This window comes from Hyperolius riggenbachi, chromosome 9 (genome assembly GCF_040937935.1).
Source record: "Hyperolius riggenbachi isolate aHypRig1 chromosome 9, aHypRig1.pri, whole genome shotgun sequence".
NCBI classification, from domain to species: Eukaryota; Metazoa; Chordata; class Amphibia; order Anura; family Hyperoliidae; genus Hyperolius; species Hyperolius riggenbachi.
Genome location: NC_090654.1, coordinates 67,489,791 through 67,513,279, shown reverse-complemented (window position 1 = coordinate 67,513,279; position 23,489 = coordinate 67,489,791). Strand labels below are relative to the sequence as shown.

The following is a 23,489-nucleotide window of genomic DNA, read 5'->3' as shown; positions in this document are numbered from 1 at the left end:
TGTCTTTTGAAAGCTGATCAGGCCCACGCTGCAGATCCGAGTAACAAAGGCAAACTTTGTGCTGAATTGTAGGGATATTGTTGAACAGAAAGCCAAAGAATGAGAAAGATGTTAAAGAACTCATCAGACAGCAGCCAGAAATGAGGTGTCGGCGAGCTAACGCTGCGCCTCTGCAAATTCACACCGACTAATCACCACATTTCCAGGCAAGTAAATCGGGGAGACAAAGGCAATTCTAGGACTTTGCACAGAAGAGTTTGGAAAATATTCAGAGCCTGAAGTATGGTTTCATGGAACAACTTATAACAGAAATATGCTTATACCAAATCCCCCCTGCTTATTAATGCACTTCTAATCCATTTAGGGAGCCTATAAATCAGATTGCCCCTTTAAAGGGACTCAGAGCTTAAAAAGATTATATACATACCTGGGGCTTCCTCCAGCCCCATCCGCTCCGATCGCTCCCACGCCCCCGTCCTCCACTGCCTGCAGGCTGCAGCTATGAGAACCGGATCCTGTCATTGACGTCAGTCGTGCCCAGCTACGCAGGAGAAGTGCGTCCTCTACGTATCTCTCCAGCGGCTGCTGGAGAGATACGCAAACAGCGCACTTCTCTTACGTTAGACTGTGTCCGACTGACGGAAGTGCGGGGACCCGGTTCTCGTAGCTGCGTGCAGCGGAGGATGGTGGCGTGGGAGCGATCGGAGCGGATGGGGCTGGAGGAAGCCCCAGGTATGTATAAAATCTTTTTCATTTTTAAGCTCTGGTGCACTTTAAGACTAGGTTCACAGTAGGATGTTGTGTTGTAAAGTTGCAACAGAACATTGCAATGCATCAAAAAATTGGTAATGCAGATTAAGGCTGCGTTACCGTCGGTAAGTTCAATAAAGCATACAGTCAATGAAAAGTATTCTTTACTGTACCTGGTAACGTGTGCATTTAGCGGTATCGCACTGCAGCAGTGCATTACCATAACGCTACACGTTACAATGCAACGCTAACGTCACACTGTGAACATCGCATAGACTTTTAATTGCAATGCGGGAAGCTGCGTTATAAGACTTTATAGCACAGCTCTGCAACATCCTACTGTGAACCTAGCTTAAGATCGCTATATTTATAAAGGGAGTGATGTGATTTTTTTCCAGTAGCAACCAGTGATTAATCACCTATGGTAGTTATTCAATGCCGTTTTGGCCCATAAACACGGATTAAAACATACCTCACAACATCTGAAGATGAGAAAGTCGGACACTTAAGCCACGTCCCCTGTGCGGCCTTAAGCCACACCTTAGATTTTACAAGCGGGTGCCAGTGGGTGGGGGGGGTGCCACTCTGGGTGGGGAGCAGGGTGCCAGTGGGTAGGAAGAGGGTGCCACTGTGGGTAGGCGGTAGGGTGCCAGTGGGTAGAAGGAGGGTGCCAGTGGGTGGGAGAAGGTGACAATGAGCTGGAGGAGAATGCCACTCTGGGTAGGGAGGAGGGTGCCAGTAGGTAGGAGGAGGGTGCCACTCTGGGTGGGGAGGAGGGTGCCAGTGGGTAGGAGGAGGGTGCCACTGTGGGTGGGCGGGAGGGTGCCAGTGGATAGAAGGACGGTGCCAGTGGGCAGAGAGGAGGGAAAAACTATCGAGGCATCAGCCGCCGATGTTTAATGTGGGGATGGTAGCCGACATCACTCCTCCCTCCCTCTCCATCATAGGCCCCCTCTTGAGTCCCCTTACATAAAACTTGCGCAGCGGTGCGGGCATTTAGTTTACCTGTCTGTGCGTTCCAGCGGCTGGCTAATTTCTATTTCCTGTTACACGTCATGGGACACAGGAAATAGAAAGAAGCCGGCTGCAAGAACGGACAGACAGGTAAACTAAACCCTTGCATGGCTGCGCAAGTTCTATGCAAGGGGACTCAGGAGAGGGAGGAGTGATGTCGGCTACCCTCCCCACATACCCGTATTAAACATGGGCGACGGCAGCGGCTGGAACCTTAATTGTTTTTTCCCTCCTCTGCCCAGCTGGCTGAGACACAAAGGGGGGGGGGGGGTACCGTGGGATAGCCCCCCCCCCCCCCCCCCCCCTAACCCAGGGCAGTGGCGCAGGATCTGGGACGCTTGGGGGGGTTTGATTAAACTAGTTGTCCACAAAGAAAAATAAACTTACTGGTAGTTCATTGATTTTAATTAGAGCCGTGGATGAGATCGCTACTTTAAGGCCCCTTTTAGACATGTAGGGTTGTGATACCCTATTTTTCTGCAAAGGGACGCAACAGCAATGAAAGCCTATGGAGACTTTCACACTTACTGTGTTCCCTTACAGAGCACCGGAGGTATGTGAGTCGATGCAAGGGCTGCAGTGTGTTGGCCGCCTTCAGAAATTTCTGGGCCCCATACTGGGAAAACCTACTGGGCCCCCCTCATGCCAGATCATAATCTGCAGAAAACAACTCTTTAAATGCCTGAAAACACGGGTGCTCTTGTGCCCGTTTTTTATCTTTCATCTGTAAGGTCTGGGGCACACTACAGCGCTTTTTGGAACGATTTTAGAGTTTTGAGATAATTGCATGTTTTACCAATCTGATGAAACGCCACCTTTACAAATAGGCCCTTCAAAGTATTGGGTCAAGAGCCTGAGATGGATTAGGTGAAATGGGGCCTTAGGCAAGCAACACCTTTGGGCCCATTCTTGATGGCCAGATGGCTTTTCTGGTAAGATTTGTTGGGGGCTAGCATAATCCAGGCCCCTAGACCCTGTTCAGGCCCTTGGAACTTGCCTGAGTTGCCTTGTGGATTATCCGGCTCTGACACACACACCAGTCTCTGCCTGCAGCATCTTTAAAAGCTGCAGACTGTGATCTTCTCAGAGAGTTCTGTCTCTTCCCTGTCACCTTGCACTCTGAATAGCACTAACCTTCTGTTAATTCCTTGAGGTTGCTTCAAGACAGAGTCATCATTAATCTGTCTTGCAGACAGTCGATCACTGCTGAGGAAAGCCTAGAAATAGTGGTAACACAGGATTGCAAATGTTCCATGCAACATGATCCAGTCTGTGGCATTATCGAGCCTTCAGGGCAGAGGTTAATTACACTTCATGGAGTTACCCAGGAAATTAGTCTGACAGTGCTGGGCCTACGTAGAACACTGATGCAGTAAGACACCACCTGACAAATTGTAAAAGATTGCATGTATAAATAAATGGCAAGATACCGTTCTGGCTTATAGCTTCCAAGCAGCGGGGTCCCAAGCATTCACACACTGCCTGGGAAACCGCAAACTGCATTCCAAGTGGGGGAGCAGCGTAGGGATTGCCCCAAGTGCCCTCACCACCTGGTAAACCACTCACAACTGCTCCAGGTAAAACTATCACAAGGATGGTAAGCAGAGCTGTGGAGTCGGAGTCAAGGAGTCGGAGCATTTTTGGGTACCTGGAGTCGGAGTCGGTGGTTTCAGAATCTGAGGAGTCGGGAATTGGAGTTGGATGATTTTTGTACCAAATTTACAGCCCTGGTAAGTATTCGACTAATGAGTTGGAGTCGAGGAGTTGGAGTCGGACCCATTTTGGGTACCTGGAGTCGGAGTTGGTATTCAGTGGTTTCATAAACTGAGGAGTCGGAGTTGGATGATTTTTGTACCGACGCCACAGCCCTGATGGTAAGTACTCATTACTAAGTAACACCAGGATTGGTAATGGTCTGCATGGAAAGCCTGTCGAGCAAATTTAGAGGCACAGCAAGTGCAAATGCACCTGTAGTACCAGGACAAGCAAGGGCTGAAACTGTTTACTCTATCTCTTCTATTCTAATTTGCTAGAAGGAAACAGAGGCGCGGGGAATAAAAAACACTAAAAACAATTTAAAAATGAGGGAGTGGTTGACTAACCTCCCCATTGAAGACTCAAGTTGTCTGTATTAGGACAAAAAGAAAACGTTATTGTATACTCCACAAACAATGCAACGCATTTCATAGGAATATCACTTCCTTAGGCAATTAACAGAAGTAAGTTTTACAAGCTCTTAGCAGTGTAAGGCGCCTCTTCCATTCTAATGCTGGGCATACACGGATGAATTGTTCCTTATCAATCGAGCTGCTGATGGCTCGATTGATAATATCAGACAGGTCCGATGATCCGCCGGATTGATTCCCCGCTCGATCCCAGCGGGCGGACAATAGCGGGGAATCGAGTGGAAGATAAGGAAGCGCCCGCGGGGACGAGCGGAAATCGATCCGCGGGGACGTGGCGGGAATCGATCCGGCGGCTAATCGAGCCGTCGGTCGACTCGTGTATGCCCAGCATAAGAAACATCAGTTTCACGTAGTAATGCAATTAGGTGCTTGCTGGGTCTCCACACTCAGGCTGTCTCATTCCACCTCCTAACCACTGCTTGGGAGCTACATTACCTCTAGGGTGTTCTTGGCGGGATGAGCGCTTGAGACGCCCCTGATAACACCTAACTGCATTATTATGGGAAAGTAATGTTGCTTAGGAAAGAAGACTACAGAGTAGCTAAAGCATTGTACACACACTACTGACTGCCTCTGCCTAGAATCTAGCCTGCATAGAGCAGCCCCCGAGGTGGGGACCAGTGAAAAGCATCCTTGAACTTAGCATTTCCCTTTTGTTCTCCTTACCCCTCTTGGTCTGTGCTATTCCATTGAGTGCGTTGCTGCCAGCCTTCCTCCTCTCTGAAGAGAGAGCAACAGAACATGTCCGTAGCCAATGGAGAGACATCCCTGCGCTATGTTGTGTCTTCACCCCTTTTCTAGAGGGGAAATATCCCTGCACTAGCTTGTGTCTCCACCCCTTGTCCGATGGTGTGATATCTCTGCACTTGGATGTGTCTCCACCCCTTCCCCAATGGTGAGATATCCCAGCACTAGCTTGTGTCTCCACCCCTTGTCCGTTGGTGAGATATCTCTGCACTTGGATGTGTCTCCAATCAATGTCCAATAGTGAGATATACCTACAGTAGCTTGTGTCACCCCTTCTCCAATAGTGAGATATCCGTGCACTGGCTTGTGTCTCCACCCCTTGTCCGATAGTGAGATCTACCTGCTCTAGGTTGTGTCTCCACCCCTTATCCAATGGTGAGATATCCCTGCACTAGGTTGTGTCTCCACCCCTTTTCCAGTCGTGCGATATCCCTGCATTCGTTTGTGTCTCCACCCCTTATCCATAGGTGAGATATCCCTGCACTAGGTTGTGTCTCCACCCCTTTTTCAGTAGTGAGATATCCCTGCACTAGGTTGTGTTTCCACCTCCTCTACCACAGTGATTTATCCAGTCACGATTGTGGGATTTTCCTGCACTGGTTGTGTTTCCATAATGGTGGGATTTTCCGGCAGCAGGTTGTGTCCCTCCCCTTCTACAGTGGTGGAATATTCCTGCACTAGGCTCCACCCCTTCCACAAGACTATAATAAAAGTTCCTCTCACATGGATGCCACAGTGTTTTGTTTTGTATCATCGAGAACCATTGGGCATGGTGACTGGTTACAGCAACTAGACAGATTTGATCAATCAGTTGGAAAGGCCTGACCACTGGAGGCCCTGTGAGATGTTGCACCTACAGAGAACTTATGTATCAGTTTTACATGGAGTTATCCTTCAAGCATAAATAATGCATAACAGAGAACTGTATTGATATGTAAGAAGAAGTGTCTCGCAGACACTGAATAAAGGTAAATGCGTCACGGTCATTGAATGTGCAGCATTTTGTTTCTCCCTATAGTGAGGTGAAGACATTGCTTCTGAAATGAAGGATGGTCATGAAAAATTCATTCTTCCTCTCCTCGTGGGCAACAGTGTGGCCCCCTCCTATGCATATTTTATAAGCATCATGCATCAAACGGCTTGTCAGGATGCCAAAGGCACTTTACGAGGTTACCCCTTGACTCTGCAGGACCACGGAAGAAAAAAAATTCCAAACTTGGAGGCTCCCGGATATTGTGAGACTGACTGGGGATTTCTAATACCTGATTGCACAGATGAAGGGAACCTGTTGTGACAGAAATATGTGAACTGCCATTGCTGGCTGTCCTGCACTTTCTCTATCCTTGCTCTTTACAGAGTCCGTGACCCACAACAAACGTGTAGACCCTGAAGTGGAAAAGTTTCGGCCAGCATCCTTACTCCTGGTCATAGAGCTGAAATCATAGATGAGCATGGCAGCAGAAGGAATAACAGACTCTAAGAAATGCCAGTGCTCATGATCCCCCCACCACAGGCTCATTTCAACTAGGTTAAAAAGCTCCTCACACCGTGATTGATGAACTTTTGAAAACTCCATCAATATCAGGCAAATTATTCAGGCCCATCGGCAACCACCACGGACACTATGGCGGAAATTTCTTGTTAACTGTTTAGGAGCTGTTGGGTTTATTTCCGTGGTTCACAAAATGTTGCTACCACCCTTTAACCACTTTGCATCTAGACCTTATTTCCCCTTTATGGATCAGAGTAGTTTTGACGGTTTAGCTGTGTCCCTATTTACTATATAGTCTTTCGATTGCGCTCCCCTATTGTCACCCCCCCCTCTATATCAAGGCCTGCTGCAACTCGAAACAGATGCTACATGTACATCTCATATATTCAAAACAGTACTTATATTATTATTATTATTATTTAGTATTTATATAGCGCCGACATATTACGCAGCGCTGTACAGTGTATATATATATTGTCACTAACTGTCCCTCAAAGGAGCTCACAATCTAATCCCTACCATTGCCATATGTCTATATTATGTAGTGTAAGTACTGTAGTCTAGGGCCAATTTTTAGGGGGAGCCAATTAACTTATCTGTATGGTTTTTTTTTTTTTTGAATGTGGGAGGAAACCGGAGTGCCCGGAGGAAACCCACACAGACACGGAGAGAACATACAAACTCTTTGCAGATAGTGCCCTGGCCGGGATTCGAACCAGGGACCCAGCGCTGCAAGGCGAGAGAGCTAACCACTAGGCCACCGTGCTGCCCATAAAGTGCGCTACCCCTTCCCAATGTTCAATAACTACACGTAGGTCCTTTTTGGCACGTCCTCCGCTATATAACGTCCAATGTTCAGGTACTCCAAACGTATTCACCCGTTATTTGTAATTCACATATGTAAAAAGAAAAAGAAAAACAGACAAAAAAATCATAGTGCGATCCGTTTGTATAGAAACCATGCAGGGACCTTCACCCTATGGGGTCCAGTAGTGCGATTCTTATAGTGGGATCACCTCTATATCTGTGACCATATAGCCAACAATTAGCACGCTCACCTTGCTGCCGGGCTGCCCAGCCCTACAGACAGCAACAGCACTTATGGGTTAACCGGTTCCCTTCCAGCGGCTAGTGACTCATCCAATCTCAAACAAAGCAGTGAGAAAATATCATAGTGCAATCTTGTTTACACCACGACTGAAATCTTACAACAGTTCACATCTATTGATCTCCTGCTCACCCTTTAATCCTGCTGCCCACACTCACAGACAGCTGTCCACGCTTATGGGTGTGCAGTCTCAACCTCAGTGATTACAAGTAGAATCCATATCTATAGCCCCTGATGAGTCGTATGACGTAACGCGTAGGGCGGAGCCTGGAAGGGAAGCGACCAGCAGCAGGAGGAGACGTCCCCTGAGTGTTTTAAAATTTTACATGCGCTTTTTATCTAATGTTTGTGAGTATAACTCTTAACTTTTATACAATAAATTGTGGATTTTACACTATTGGAAGCAGGGTTGCCAAGCGTCCGTAAAAAGACGGACTGTCAGTAAAAAAGCTCTTAAAAAACAGCTGTCCGTACTGCCCGTATTTCCTGGGCACTCGTCCGTCCAAATACACATAAATTCCACAAATCTCTTTTGCACATGCGCCATGCGCTCGCTCTGTTCCCCACTCCCTCAGCCTCCCTCCACCTCCGAGTCGACTCCCGTCCAATGACAGATCGCGTTTTTGGTTCCGGTGTCTCTGCCCCCCTAGTAAGAGAGAGGCAGTTACGTGATGCATCATGCAGGCAGCCCAGTCCAGCCAATCACGAGGAGGAGAGTAATGGCGCCAGCAAGCAGCCCACTGACTTGAGCCCAGCAGCAGCTGCGGACACCGCCGCCAGGGAAATAGCCACCGTATACTATGAGAGGCACCATATACTGTGAGGTGAGGGGACACTAGTGTGAGTGAAGTGAACAGGGCAACCTGGGGCTAGGAGCTGTGGGACTTGTCACTTGACTTGTAGTTGTAGTGCTCTACTAACAGTGCCAGTCAGAGCATGCCATGCTGCTGTCTGGGACTTGTTTTGTAGTGACCTCATTCCCCTTAATCATCATCTAATAGTGCAAGAGCATGGCATGCTGAAACTTGTAGTGCTCACAATCATCTGACAGCATGCTGGGACTTGTAGTGTCCCTCCCCTCTACTACTGATTTTGCATGCTGGGACTTTTAGTGCTCCTCATCTTCTGACAGAGCATGCTGGGACTTGGAGTGCCCCCTTCCCATCATCTGCTAACTTGGCAAGGCAAGAGCTGTGCTTCCTGAAAGGTAAAAGGAGAGCACAGTGAGGGAAGGTCTGTGATGATGCTCCTATGCTACCAACATCCATTAATTTCTCCTTTTCTCTTCAATCTGTCATCCCTTGTTACTCTATTCTACCCTTCTCTTGCAAGATCTTTCCCCTTTACCTCCTCCTTCACCCCTAAAGCTCAATCTACACAATATGATTCTTTGGGAGATTCGATTACGATTCTATTTACGATCTGATTAAATCCAACATGTCCGATCGTGATTCGATTCAATTCGATTTGCCATTGCAAATCAAATTGAATCGAATCCCTATTGGACATGTTGGATTTAATCGGGCTGTAAATAGAATCGTAATCAAATCGCAAAAAGAATCGTATCATGTAGATGGGGCTTAACACACACACTTACTACTTAGACTCTAAACTTTCTACTCTTTGCCCCTTACCCTATCTTTCCTTCCCTCAAATTATCTCCCTCTCCAAAAGTATCCTATAAATGTGTCACTCAAATACAATCTCCGGATGATCGTTCGTCCTTGCCCACTAATGGAAGGAAAGCTTATATCCTATTCAATCGGATTGATAGAATCGATCCAGAAAATGGATCGATTTCATTAATGTGAGCAAATTGGATAGCAGCTTTCCTTCCATTAGTGGGCCTGAATAATCATTTCTGATCGCTGTTATCAAATCGGGCAATCAATTGTCCAGAGACTTGTATCATTAATGGCCACCTTAAGTATTCTTTGTAAAGATAAAAATCCCCTTCACAGAGTCCTGCTCTGCTTTGAAAGGGAAAATGCATTGTTTGTGAGATAGATTGTTGTGAGCTGCTCTGATCAGGCAGGCAGCTTGGTTATTTTCCCCCTTTATGGCAGTCATTGCACTATGACTGTGGTATCAACTAGATTGTAAGCTCCTCTGAGGACAGTCAGTGGCATGACTACATACTCTGCAAAGTGCTGCAGAAGGTGTCAGTGCTATATAAATACATAATAATAGTATGGTAGGACATTACACTATGAGTATGGTAAGATTAGATTGAGTACCTCTGAGGACAGTCAGTGACATGACAATGTGCTCTGTAATGTGCTGCAGAAGATGTCAGTGCAATATAAATACTAAAAAAAAAAAAGCCCATTGCTTAGCCCCACTCTACATAAAAGTGCGCTTCTGACTCCGCCCCCAACTCCACCCCCCGTCCGTCCAAAATTTGGGGTGTCCTGCTTTTTTTGGCCTTTTGTCCGTCTAAAAGTAGAAATGAGGTTGGCAACCCTGATTGGAAACCTTTTAGTCTATAGATATATGCCTAAAGTTCCTGCCATCAGAGTGTGGAGGTGGATTCTACTTGTAATCACTGAGGTTGAGACTGCACACCCATAAGCGTGGACAGCTGTCTGTGAGTGTGGGCAGCAGGATTAAAGGGTGAGCAGGAGATCAATAGATGTGAACTGTTGTAAGATTTCAGTTGTGGTGTAAACAAGATTGCACTATGATATTTTCTCACTGCTTTGTTTGAGATTGGATGAGTCACTAGCCGCTGGAAGGGAACCGGTTAACCCATAAGTGCTGTTGCTGTCTGTAGTGCTGGGCAGCCCGGCAGCAAGGTGAGCGTGCTAATTGTTGGCTATATGGTCACAGATATAGAGGTGATTCCACTATAAGAATCGCACTACTGGACCCCATAGGGTGAAGGTCCCTGCATGGTTTCTATACAAACGGATCGCACTATGATTTTTTTGTCTGTTTCCCTATTTAATCAACAATAACTTTATCCCTACTTATGACACCTAAATGAAATATATATTGTTTTTTTCAAGACAAACTAAACATCCATTGTATGGCATTTTTGGATGGAAAAAAAAAATAGAAGAAAACAATATTTCTAAGTTTTACCAATTCTAGTCTAAATATAAAAACGCTGCTGAAAAAAAAAAAAACATACATTTTGTTTGGCTATATCTATTTTTTTTTTTTTTTTGTATATAGATAGATAGCGCTCCACTCCGCTTGTATTTTTTTCCCTCAAAGTTCATCAGCATTCATCAAACAAGAAGCCAAGAAGAGTCCCCCTTAGGGGCTGCACTCACCCAACACGTGTGACCACTGCAAGACTGGTCATAAAACGCTCCTGTTTCCTCCCATGGCCGACTGCCCGATCTCGACTTCTGGGTCTCCCCACTCCAGATGTCACTCCTTTGTGTAGGCTTCCCACTTGTTCCTCCTTATAGTAGTTTCCTTGTTTGTTGCTCACCTCAAACAGAATGAGCCTCATATAGCGTAATTCCGTATTTTAAAAGTAAGCTTTATTCCATAAAAGTATACTCACAAACATGAGATATAAACAGCGCGTAGAGTGTTTATACGGGCTCTGCCCCGTGCCTCTCCGGATAGGCTCGCTGGGTTTCCTCCGCAAAAACGCCGCTGTAGTACGTCCAGACCGTCCTGCGGGTGCTAGCTCCTCCCTACGCGTTTCGTCACCGGCGCGTGACTCATCAGGTTATAAGTGAAGAAAAGACTGAAGTGTACCATTTACCGTGTCTTTGAACCTAACCTGTATACCTGTTTGGTAAAACTGCAGCGCTGTACATTATACACATAGAGTGGCTATATCTATTGTTTATCACAAAACTTAGATTATGTTTCTGTCACAGTTTATGGTGAAGATATTTGATTCTGAAATAATGCTATAGTGTGTATTTGTCACTATGAACTGAGAAAATAAAAGTATTTTAAATGGTGAAAATCAATTTTATTGGCTCAGGGAACATATATTCCCTTTCACCAATTAGTTCGGCATTAGATGTGTCGGACGTGTGCACAGGAGCAATGCCCAACCATGTTCAGCTGTGCTACAGCTACAAGACATATCTACGACCTTGTGGCTTAGATTAAGTCAAGAGGAGGTAGATATACTGTAGGTGAGGCGAAAGTGCTTAAGAAATTATAATTTTTTTAGATACCTGTGTGAGTCATGTCCCTTTATGTAGCATGCTGCCCAGAACTGTAGGCTTTATTCAGAGTGTGACCTTACAATGCATTTCTGTAATGCGGCAATTCTAGACTAGTACTGCATAGTTTATATCAGTTTCTAAATTTTCCAAGATTTTGTTTGCTGTTGCTGCTGCTACATGTACTCACTGTATTTTTGCTCTCCAGCCATAAGGGGAGTCCCTTAGATTGTAAACCTTTGGCAGGGTCCTCCCTTCCCTAGTATATTCTATATGATCGTGTGCTCCTTTTCTATGACAGCCTCGTACTTGTATTACTTACTGGGCCTACCTAACCAGCCCAGAATCGCATGATCATGTATTTTGTACCCTGTTTGCCTTGTATAGCTTTGTCCTATGTTGTATAACCTTGTTACATCTGTCATCCTTGTATCATTGTATGTATTTATTGTCCAGCCCTGCATAATATGTTGTCGCTTTAAAATATAATAAATAATTATAATAATAGGGGGGCATATTCGGTAAATGGACCCCCTCCCCCCCAAAAAAATAATAATAATAAATAAATAAAAGACACAAAGTGCCTCTTTGGGTAAACACCAGCTTTTTATAAAGGAGTGGTTGATCAATTTTACTTTTCCAGGATGAGATCTTTGGGGATTCAGCTAAAAGCCACTGCAGAGCAATTTCCTGCCTAGCATTAGCAGGGGTCTCTACAACAAAGGCTTTGGTTTGTTTTTGTAAGTAATCATCTGCTATATTACCTAGGAGACACCTTTCAGGGCTCCTCTCTACCGGGCCTCCCATTTTATCTTTAGAGAAACTTGACAACCTGGGACCAGAAGTCTGCCATAGTAGGAAACCCCCAGAGTAGATGAAAAACAGAGGGATTATCCATCTGGCATTTGGGACATATGGAAGATGAGACATTCATAAGTCTACAGGGGGTCATATATGATAAATGTAATATAGCTGGGCAAGATGTTCCTTGACACATGAAGATACTTTCTTAACAGCCAGCAAAGCCTCCTCCCAGTCTTCCTAACCTTAAGGCTCATGCGCACGTCCCAACAATCTGCCCAACTATCTTTCAAACTTGGTCTGTTGGAAGATAGTTGGACATGTGTACGGCTGGCAAACAACCAGATGATTAACTGATAGCAGGTTGTTTGCCAGATCCAACCAGCGCATCATCCTGCACCACTATCCTGCAGGTTGGAACGTGTACAAGTCTTTTGTTGTCAACAATTTTTATTAATTTTCAGTGAAAGAACAGAACATATCAAGAACTTTAAAACAAGCATGAGAATAGTCCAACTTATACTGTATTACAAACAGGAAAAAGTATCATAAACTGTTCAAGACAAAGGAAAACATGTTTGTAAGCTGTCTTATAACCACATCAAAGCATTTTAAAACCATAAAATTAATAATTCCTCATGAAATATAAAACTTAAAGCCATATAACTGAAAATTAAAATACGAGACTCTTTTCTTTGCTACTAATGTTCTTTTAATTATTCATATTAAACATACAATTCATTATCTCATTGTCTTTGGAATTGGTTAGCTTGTCCGGTGTTGATTACTTACCGGCCCCGCATGTACAAGAACATAGTACACACAATAAAATGAGGTACACTTCAGTGTGCCACATTGTATTGTGTGTACTATGGTCTTGTACATGCGGGGCAGGTCTCTCATGTAACAAGGTGAAACATTTGCATCAGGCAACAGAGATTACAGGCGCAGCATGTTTATAATGTGTTTACACGAACAGCATGCAGTCAGAATAGGAGAAGTGAGTTGAGAGCAAGGGGAAGAGGTCATCATTGGGGAAAAGCAGCTTGTCAGCTTGTTGTGCAGTGTGGGGAGTCTAATGGCCCATACTCAGGTCGCCCGTGAGAATGAGGCGCAACACGGGCGCGCACCCCGAACCTTCGCTCGTCGCTGCTGTCGCCAGGCGATTGGCGCGGTCAATTGCCTGGCGACAGTTGCCGCCGCAACTGTCGCTAGTCCGTGTGAGTATGCGGACTAGCAACAGCAACCTCTGTCTAGAACACGGCGCTTCCGGCGGCGGGGGAGGAACGTCGGCGACAGCTTCCGTTGCACAGCTGATCCCTCTTTCGCGTGTGTACGCGGAGGGACCTGGCGACGAGCTGTCGCTAGCCTGTCGCGCACACGCTCACGTGTGCTGGCGACAGGCCACAAATGTTGCCCGTGAGTATGGGCCATAACAGTGAGTGAGGAGAGGGGATGCAGGAGAGCTGCAGTGTTTTATTTGACTTGCACAGCAAAGAGGGAGGTGGTGGCACTGCTGTCCTGATTGAGGAGGAACTCAGTCTAGATGGTATTGGTATTGGTCAGTTTATGACAGGCCAAAAAATCTTAGGAGGTCCATGATTGGGTTAAAAACATGATCATGAAGTCCATAATCCAAGCTCTCTATCTTATAGCAAGTGCTATTTGGAAGCCATTGTGAGATTTGCTGCAATTGCACTGCCACGTAGTAAGAAGGGACTGTTGGACACCTTCACCTGAGGGGCTCTGTAACAACTTATGTTTAAAGAGGACCTCCATCCAAAAAATAAAAATCCTTTAGCGCTGCTGTAATGAATAGTTATATTTACCACCAGAGTCTTGCCCACGGAGCCGCCCTGATGTCCCTGCATCACTCCGCTTCTGCGCTTGGCCCCGCCTCCCCTCTCTCCTCCGAGAAATAACGCCCGGCAATTTAATGCAGTAAATAGCTTGGCGTTTTTCTTGGAGGAGAGAGGGAAGGTGGGGCCAAACGCAGAAGTGGAGCGAGGCGGGGACGTCGGGGCTGCTTTGTGGGACAAGACTCCGGAGGTAAATATAACTTTTCATTACAGCAGCGCTGACGGATTTTTATTTTTTGGATGGAGGTCCTCTTTAAGCTTAGCCCAAAACTTATTCCATATTGAACTAAGTAAATTGGTGTGAAGCGCTTTAACCTTTTGCTGACCGTGTCACGCCGCTGGGCGTGGCCGCGGCGGCAGCCCCAGGACGGCCTAACGCCAAGCGGCGTAAAGTCCTGGGGCTCTATTTTGCAGGAGATCGCGCGCAGGCTGTGTGCGCATCTTCTGCTTGGTGGGTGGAGCTGAGCTCCGCCTTCAGTCTCCGAGCGGTCATCGCTGCTCGGAAGACTGTTACACGGCGAAACCGCCGTGTGTTTACTTGTACGGCGCTGCGATCAGCAGCAGCGCTGTACTGGGGACAGCTGTGCGACACGGCTGTCCCCCTGGGGGATAAGAGAGCGATCGGCTCTCATAGGCAGAAGCCTATGACAGCCGATCGCCGTAATTGGCCGGCTGGGGGGAGGGAGGGGATTTGGTTAAAAAATAAAAGAAAAAATAGTAATAAATATTAAAAAAAAAAACAAATTAATATTTATTTATTTAAAAAAAAATAAACACAGAGGGGACGATCAGACCCCACCAACAGAGAGCCCTGTTGGTGGGGAGAAAAGGGGGGGGGGGATCACTTGTGTGCAGAGTTGTACGGCCCTGCAGCTTGGCCTTAAAGCTGCAGTGGCCAATTAAACAGAAAATAGCTTGGTCACTGGGGGGGTTTAACACCATGGTCCTCAAGAGGTTAAAGAACTTGTTGGGAATATATATGAGTGAGTTGTGAATATATACGGTATATACAGTATAGAATTTTAGGGAGTAAATCAAAACACTGATGAAAGCACCCTAGATGTATACTATGCAAATTGCTATACCTCATAACGTAAGGTGCCTTACCTCTTCGGAAGAACACACCAAATTTATTGGAGAAATGTTTATTCGTTCAAGCACACAATGGACAACGCATTTCGCGGGTACTGGCTCGCTTCCTCAGGTCAATATAAAGTGCCTTATGAATATTGCAAAAAGGGTGCGAGCGCCTCTAGTGTTCCGTGAACACTCTAGGCGCTCACGCTCTTTTTGCATCATTCATAAGGCACTTTTATTGACCCGAGGAAGCGGGCCAGTACCCCCAAAAAAGTTGTACTTTGTGTGCTTGAATAAACATGTATCCAATAAATATGGTATTTTCTTGCAAAGGGGTTAGGCACATTACCTCTTAGTCATAAGGTATAGCAATTTGCATAGTATACACCTTGGACTCCTCCACCAGTGTTTTTGAGATAGTTGATACCCCTATCTAAGGGTTTTACAGGTGTTTTTTTTAGGCTACACTTTTGTGTGTCCATAAAAAAAATTCTAAGGCAAGCGATTTGCCCAGCACTTGCACAGCAGACCTGGGATACCGAGTGTGGACGGTCATATCCCACAGGCTCTGAAGGTGTTGCAACCCACAGTTGTGAGTATAAACATATCTGTAATATTACACCAATTTATACTAGCAATATCATGTCATTGGGCTCCGGGTCTCTCATTGTTCAGATTCCCTGAGGTTCCAGGCTAATCGCCAAGTGTCATCATCTCCTTCTTTAGGGAGTAAAACTATTTTTACTAAATGCCAGTGTCCACAAGATAGTAGCGCTCAGTTCATACAATCATCCATCCATAGTCCTCCAGGATCTTTTCTATTGTATAAATACGCCGTCAGGATTACTGTATGAGAGAGTGGCAGGAACCTGCTATACACTGTGATGCCAGAAGTTCACAAAGCTCCTAATGACCACTTGCAGGGCTGCTCATCATAAGCCTGTTATGGTGTATACCTCAAAACATAAGCACAAATTGCTTCCAATGTGTAAAACCACAGTTTAATAAACTATAAAAAGTAAGTAATGCGCGTACATGTAAAAAACAGATAAAAACATGTAACAAGTGTTATACCGATCCCCCAGTCTAGGGCCACGGCATTCCTCGTCTCCCGCTCTCAATAGCTTCAATCGTCCTCCACGCTAATTCCTTGGCTCCGCCCCAATCCTTACACCAAGCTTTACATTTATTATGAGTTATGAAGGGAACTACTTCTGTAAGGTATTCCTTTAGGTAGAGCTGTATCTGCATACCTAGATATTTAAAGGAGAGCACCTGCGATAGGGTCTGAGAGGCCAAAGAACCCACTAGAATTGAGTTCACAAGGGGAAGCACCACTGACTTATGTTTAATTTTAAGGCCTGAATAAAATCCAGACTTGGAGATAACATTCAAGGCACTGGCAAGGGACACATCGGAGCCATCAAGAAACAAGATGATGGTGTCATCAGCATACATACTGATTTTTTTCCTCAGTATCCTGCGTTTTAAATCCATCTCAGGTACTTGTCTAATTCTCCAAGTTCAGCAGCTAGAGCTTACAAGGCAATTCTACCGTTAACTGCGTTGTCAAGGTAGCGTGCATTGCACAATTAGTGTGTCCTGACTTACCTAATAATACCTAATAATAGTAATACGAGCCTTGTTAGAGTAACGTGTGGTATGCAACATAATGTGTGTTACCTAGGTAATGTGAGTTGCGCTATGGTGGCTACCTTCTCAATGTGGGTAACAGTAAAATTGTCTTGAGGCCCGTACACACGCCTGATGGATCTAATCACCCCCAGCGATGCCAATATCCCCTGCCAATCTCATTGTTCACTCTGCTTCCCCACCCGCCACGTGACGGCACACTAGAGCCGCTTGTTGCCCCCCCCGGTGCAAAACAGTGCATCATCAGCTACACAGCAGCCCCGCAGTGCCGCCCAAGGGTCCTGATCCCCGACAGGCAACATCCATCAAAGGTGTGTACGCACCTTTGGTCTTTCTGTGCATGCCAATTTTATCAATCTTTTGTAAATATGCCCCAAGGAGAGCTAATACATGAGAAAAACAGATAAGGGGCTTGATTCACTAAGACAAATAGCATGCCTTATCAGAGTTAACACGCCTTATCAAAGTTAGCACACCTTACCAGAGTAAACATGCCTTATCAGAGTAGCATAGCGGACACTACTAACTTATGCCTGCTAATTGGAAATGACGAGAGCTCCACTCGTCCTGATCTGAGCCCCTGCAGGTCCAATCACTTTAAAGGACATTATCCCCGCACTTTGATTGGCCCAATAGGCTGCCTGTCACTAGTGAATGACGCCCAAAGAGAGATAAATCATGAGATATGGAGCGATAAATAATAAGAGAATCTTATAAGGAGAGATACATCAAAAGCTTAGTCAAATAAGGAGAGATAAATCTCAAATAAGAAGAGATAATTATTGAAATAAAGCTTTGCACAACATGGGAGATGGTTCTCTGCCAAGGTGACTATATGACCCTTTCCAAAGCGTTGCTGAAAGATATGGAGTGCTGAATCATCTTGGATGAGCGCAGACTGAGGGCATAATTTTGCTCCTTACCCCTCCCCATCCCCTGTGCGCCGCGAAATCATCTACTGTAAATGATGACATGCCAAAAGCCTTTGCTCTTTTACATTGAGAAATGTTATTTTTAAATTGTTGCAGTATTTGTCGCCACAGTATTAGACTGAATGTACTTCTTTACATCTTCTCTGGGATGTTTTTTTTTATATACAGTCATGTTATTGACCTGATGCCACTTAACCTAATTAGTTGCAAGATGTTCAGCCGGGTGTTTTTTTATAAACATCACAGAAATTCTCCAGGGATTTGTTGGCGGTCTTAAGGCTGTTTTTCACTAAGAAACGCAATTGGGCTGCGGTGGACTTACTTGGGGCTTCCTCTAGCCCCCCCATAGCCCGCGAGGTCCCATGGCATCCTCTTCATTCCTTCTGTGGTCCCATTGGCAGCTCCGGTAATCTGGCGACTTTCCCTGAAGTTGCGCGTACGTGCACCCGATGCGTCACCATGCCGGTCGGCATTAGCGCCCTGCGCATGTGCGGTTCTTTAGAGACTGAACCCTGCATGCGCAGGGCGCTTACGGTGACGCACAACTTCATCCGAAGTCGCCGGATTACTGGAGCCACCAGCGGGAAAGAAAAATAAGAATTATCCAGCAGCACCAACAGTGCATTTTTTGGGTGGCCATACTTCATCAGGTAAGTGGCGCCACAAGGTCGTATATAGAGCATATGAGTACAGATTTTCAGAAACTCCCCTTTTATGACCTTGTGGCACATCACTTGACAAGGTGGGGCAGCCGACAAAACCTGTTGCTGGTGTTAAATGATTTTTTGATTCTTTCACCCAGTAGTTGTTTTTTAGGATAACATTGGGCTACCATACTTCTGGAACCATAAACTGGGAGCACCCAACAAAGAAAAAGCACAGAGACAACCGGAGCCCCAGTGGTGAAGTATGTCAGAGGAATGGGTGATGTGAGGTATTATAGTGATGGAATACTCACAAGGGAAGGTTTAAACCGGGCAACCAACCACTGTAGGCAGGTGGAGTACACAGACCCAACTCGACTCGGGTGTCCAGACGCGCTGGACACATTCGCGATCTTGGAAAAACAATTAAAAAGAGAAAGGGTGAGGTGGCTTACCTCAATGAAGACAATTTGTATATAGAACAAACAAATTTTATTTATATGCACTGGCAATGCATTTGGCTCAAAAAGTATTCAGGCACTTTATTCGGCCTGAGGAGGTGGGTTTAGAACTCACGAAACGCGTTGTCAATGCTTATAAAATTAGTTCTATATACGAATTGTCTTCATTAACTTAAGCCACCTCACCCTTTCTCTTTTTAATTGTTTTTTAACACAATTTTCTCACATTCTGGGTGCCGCTTTTTCCCATTGTGCTACCATACTTATGTTCCTTTTTTATACCTTTGTGCACCTTCTGGCCTTGTATTCCTGTAGATATGCAAGTCTGGGTACTGTACATGCAATGTCTGTATACCATTTATAAGCCTTGCATGGGTTGTAACTAGTTATAGACCAGTGTATAAATAGTGTTCAGGAATGGAATTGTGAGAGAAAGCGGAAAAGCCGCCGCGTGTGCTGACAGCAAGGCGGCTTATTCCGCATCCAGCGCGGCGGTTTGCACGCAGAAGCATGTGTCTGGTACTGTGAGAGAACACGGAAAAGCCGCCGTGTGTACTGATAGCAAGGCGGCTGGTTCCGCGTCCAGTGCGCCGGTTTGTATGCAGCAGCATGCGTCTGGTGTGGCTGGGGCTGTTAGTTCACACAGATTCAGGAATACGTGCGCGCGCTGAGAGGCAGAACTTTTAGGACGGCCATGGGGGGATCAGCTGACCAGGCTGGTCAGCTGACCTCAGAGCAAGTGGCTATTGGTCTATCACTTAGGGGTGGCGCTAGAGAGCGCTACTCTATATATAGTTACTGCTGGGCAGTCGCAAGTTTTCTGCCGTTGCGAACACTACGTGGAAGCACTCAGACCTAATCAGATCCAACAGTGTGTTTGAACCAGGAGGACCTGGGAATTCACACTGAGCCAGATTACTTCTGTGTATTATTGTGTTATACTTCAGACTAGTTCCATGGTGCAGAGATCACGGACCTCACACCCAAGATTAGGGAACTTGTGTATCATTCTGTTATACTTCAGACTAGTTCCAGGGTGTAGAGACCACGGACCTCACACCCAAGATTAGGGAACTTGTGTATCAATCTGTTATACATCAGACTAGTTCCAGGGTGTAGAGACCACGGACCTCACACCCAAGATTAGGGAACTTGTGTATCATTCTGTTATACATCAGACTAGTTCCAGGGTGTAGAGACCACGGACCTCACACCCAAGATTAGGGAACTTGTGTATCAATCTGTTATACATCAGACTAGTTCCAGGGTGTAGAGACCACGGACCTCACACCCAAGATTAGGGAACTTGTGTATCATTCTGTTATACATCAGACTAGTTCCAGGGTGTAGAGACCACGGACCTCACACCCAAGATTAAGGAACTTGTGTATCAATCTGTTATACATCAGACTAGTTCCAGAGTGTAGAGACCACGGACCTCACACCCAAGATTAGGGAACTTGTGTATCATTCTGTTATACATCAGACTAGTTCCAGGGTGTAGAGACCACGGACCTCACACCCAAGACTAGGCATTGTTTGATATCTGAAAAAAACACACTTCGCGCTGACAACAACTATTGTGCACTGGGTCACCCCTCTGGAGAAAAAATTGGACTATAGCAATGCCAGAGGTAGGCGCTCACAGTGCCTGCAGGGCACCTTAGTTTCACCTGCCCAATAAGTAGTGCGATTGAAATGTTACTCTATATACACATAATTATGCATACTCATCAATTGCATAAAAATACAAGACACTCCAGGTTGCAAAAACAATGACCCCCCAAAAAATTAGCATACAGTTCCAGTCCAGGAGTCAAGGATCTATACACATAGCATCACTAGCTCCACGATAGTTCTCAAACTTATATGCTGTCAACAGTACAGTGAGTTCAAGTCCTTAGGTGGCAATAAATCTCCTCTCAGGTACAGGAGAAAGCCGTCACCACACCCCTGTGAGATACACTCACCGGATATAAGGACCTACTGATAGGTCATAAGGAGCCTTGGGACAGTCACCGGGTCGTCCCTCACCACACTGGCAAGATTTAATCCGAATCCAAGGCAGCTTCAGTATACTCTAATCTTCCTCAGCCTCACACCTCAATAAAAAGACTCCACATAGCGTAATACTGTTACTTTAATAAAACCTTTAAAATCAGTTGCACTTACACTTTCCATGAAGTTAAAACAGCGTAGAGTTTTTTCATGCGGGCTCTCCCCCGCTATGTTGGCCGGCTGGCACAGGTATCCCCCTGCTCTGGTGGACTTCCGACCGCCGCGCGCTCAGTCATTTCAGTCCTCCCAGCTGCGAGACCCCGCCGTGCCGCGTGTGTGTTCGTGCTGTCTCTTCCGCGTTAGGCCCCGCCTTACATGTTGCGTCACTACGTGACTCATCAGAAGCTAGGGCCCAACGCTTCAGACAGCCACTTTATGCGCCCGCCCCTAGTAGCGCCGCTGCGCCGCTCTGCCACCGTAGTAACTAATATGCTGCTCACCATATTTATCCTAAACTACAGGACCAATCTGCAGCTATCCTCTTTACCACCCCACACTATACGATCCAATGCCTGCAGTAAACATAGACCAGCATATTAGCACCCGGCCAGTCAGCCTTACATGCACATTCTCTTATTCTAATTCCTTCTATTGCACACATATACACTGTTCCCCACCCCATAATATCAACTCCAAACTGGATTCTAATACCATAATAAAATATGATTAAAAATTTGCAGAATAAAGAATAAAAGATACATATTGTACAAATGTGGTTGCGTGCATGGCCACTCATGCCCGACCCATTATTTTACCTGATGTGATACAACTCCCCCCATCCCCCCTCTTTTCCTTATAATTTATTGTTTAATATATGCCAATTAATCATCCCCAAATAACTACACTATGGTCTAAGCAATCAGTGGACATGCCCACCCCCTTACATGATACTAAAATAACCACATGCATGTGAGTCTAAATTATATATTTGCATTACGAACCCTATTTCACCATTACATACTAGAGAAGAGATCAGACTTTAGCTTCTTATTTTTGAACCATATAGCTCCTCCTACCAGTGCACCAAAAAACATTAGAAATTATCATATCTAATCCAAGGGATCTAAAGCATGGGCACCCAACGCCTATTCCCCCAAAAAACAAACCAAGTCAATATCAATATTTAACCCCTCAGGCCTCAGAGTGCCCATGCTGTAGATCCATCTTGTCTCCGCCTGTGATACCTGCCTCACCCTATTGCAGCCCCTCCAGTCCGGGATCATTTTATCTATAGCACAAAAAGACAAGTTCCTTGGGTCACATCCATGTTTATGTGCAAAGTGTGCAGATAGACTGTGGTTCAAGTAGCCCTTTTTGATATTCCGCACATGCTCTCCCATACGTTCCTTGAGGGTTCTGGTAGTCCTTCCTATATATTGCCAGCCGCACTCACACCATGCAAGATATACAACATATCTATCATTGCATGTGATGAATTTCCTAATGGGGAATTCCTTACCATTGCTATTTGAAGTCACCTTTGTAGTTTTTACCCCCTTACTTTCGCTACAAATTTTACATGTCCTGCATGGGAAGAATCCTGGGCTTTGCCAACCCTGCATCCTCTCCTTTCTCTGTGGTTCCACACACCTAGGTGCCACTATCTGTTTCAAATTCTGCGCTTTCCTATATATAAATTTGGGTCTATATGGAATTATACCCCCCAAAATATGATCTGTACCCAGAATTCCTCAATGCCTTTCTATTATTTTTTGGATCCCTCTATACTGCGTGCTGCTGTATCCTGTAATGAAGGCCAATTAATACTCACCTTTCGTTTCACCTGCATCTTTATTCTCCAAAAGGTCTTTTCTTTCCTTCTCCCTGACATTTTTCATTTCCCCCTCCAAAAACCCAGGGTCATATCCTTTCTCTCTGAACCTTTCTTTAAGAATTTCTGCTTGCTTATCATAGTCCCCAATATTAGTACAGTTCCTTCTCATTCTTAAAAATTGACCCCTTGGTATCGCCTTTATCCAACTGGGGTGGTGGCAGCTGAGCACAGAGATGTATCCATTTCTATCCGTTTCTTTGAAGAAGCTTTTTGTTTGAACCTGCTCTTCTCTTCTCATGATTTCTAAATCCAAAAAATGTATGTTATTTTCCCCTATCTCTGCTGTGAGGGCTATTCCAAGGCTGTTGCTGTTCAAAGATTCCAAAAAAATCCCCAGGCTTTCCCTTCCACCCCCCCCCCCCCCCAAACAAAAAACAAGTCATCAATAAATCTACTGTATAACTTAAGATGAATATTTTCCCCCATCATGGACTCCTCCCACTTCCCCATGAACAAATTGGCCAAACTGGGGGCATAGCTAGCCCCCATAGCACATCCCCTATGTTGCTTATAGAAGGTCCCACCATACCAAAAATAATTTTTTTCCAATGCGAACCTCAAAAGCCTCAGAATATATTCCCTCTGTTCTTCCTTAAGTGTTCCATCTTTATTCATATAATATCTCACTGCCTCTATGCCCAGATCATGTCTAATATTTGTATACAATGAGGCGACATCTGCCGTCACCATAATATCCACCTCCCCCATTCTTTGGCCTTCTAGCTTTTGTAGCA

The 23,489-nt window shown here is 45.4% G+C and overlaps 1 protein-coding gene across 1 annotated transcript in view; it reads left to right on the top strand.

Moving 5' to 3' along the window:
* DOCK3 (dedicator of cytokinesis 3) overlaps positions 1-23,489 on the top strand; it is a 377,696-nt gene that overhangs the window by 106,494 nt on the left and 247,713 nt on the right.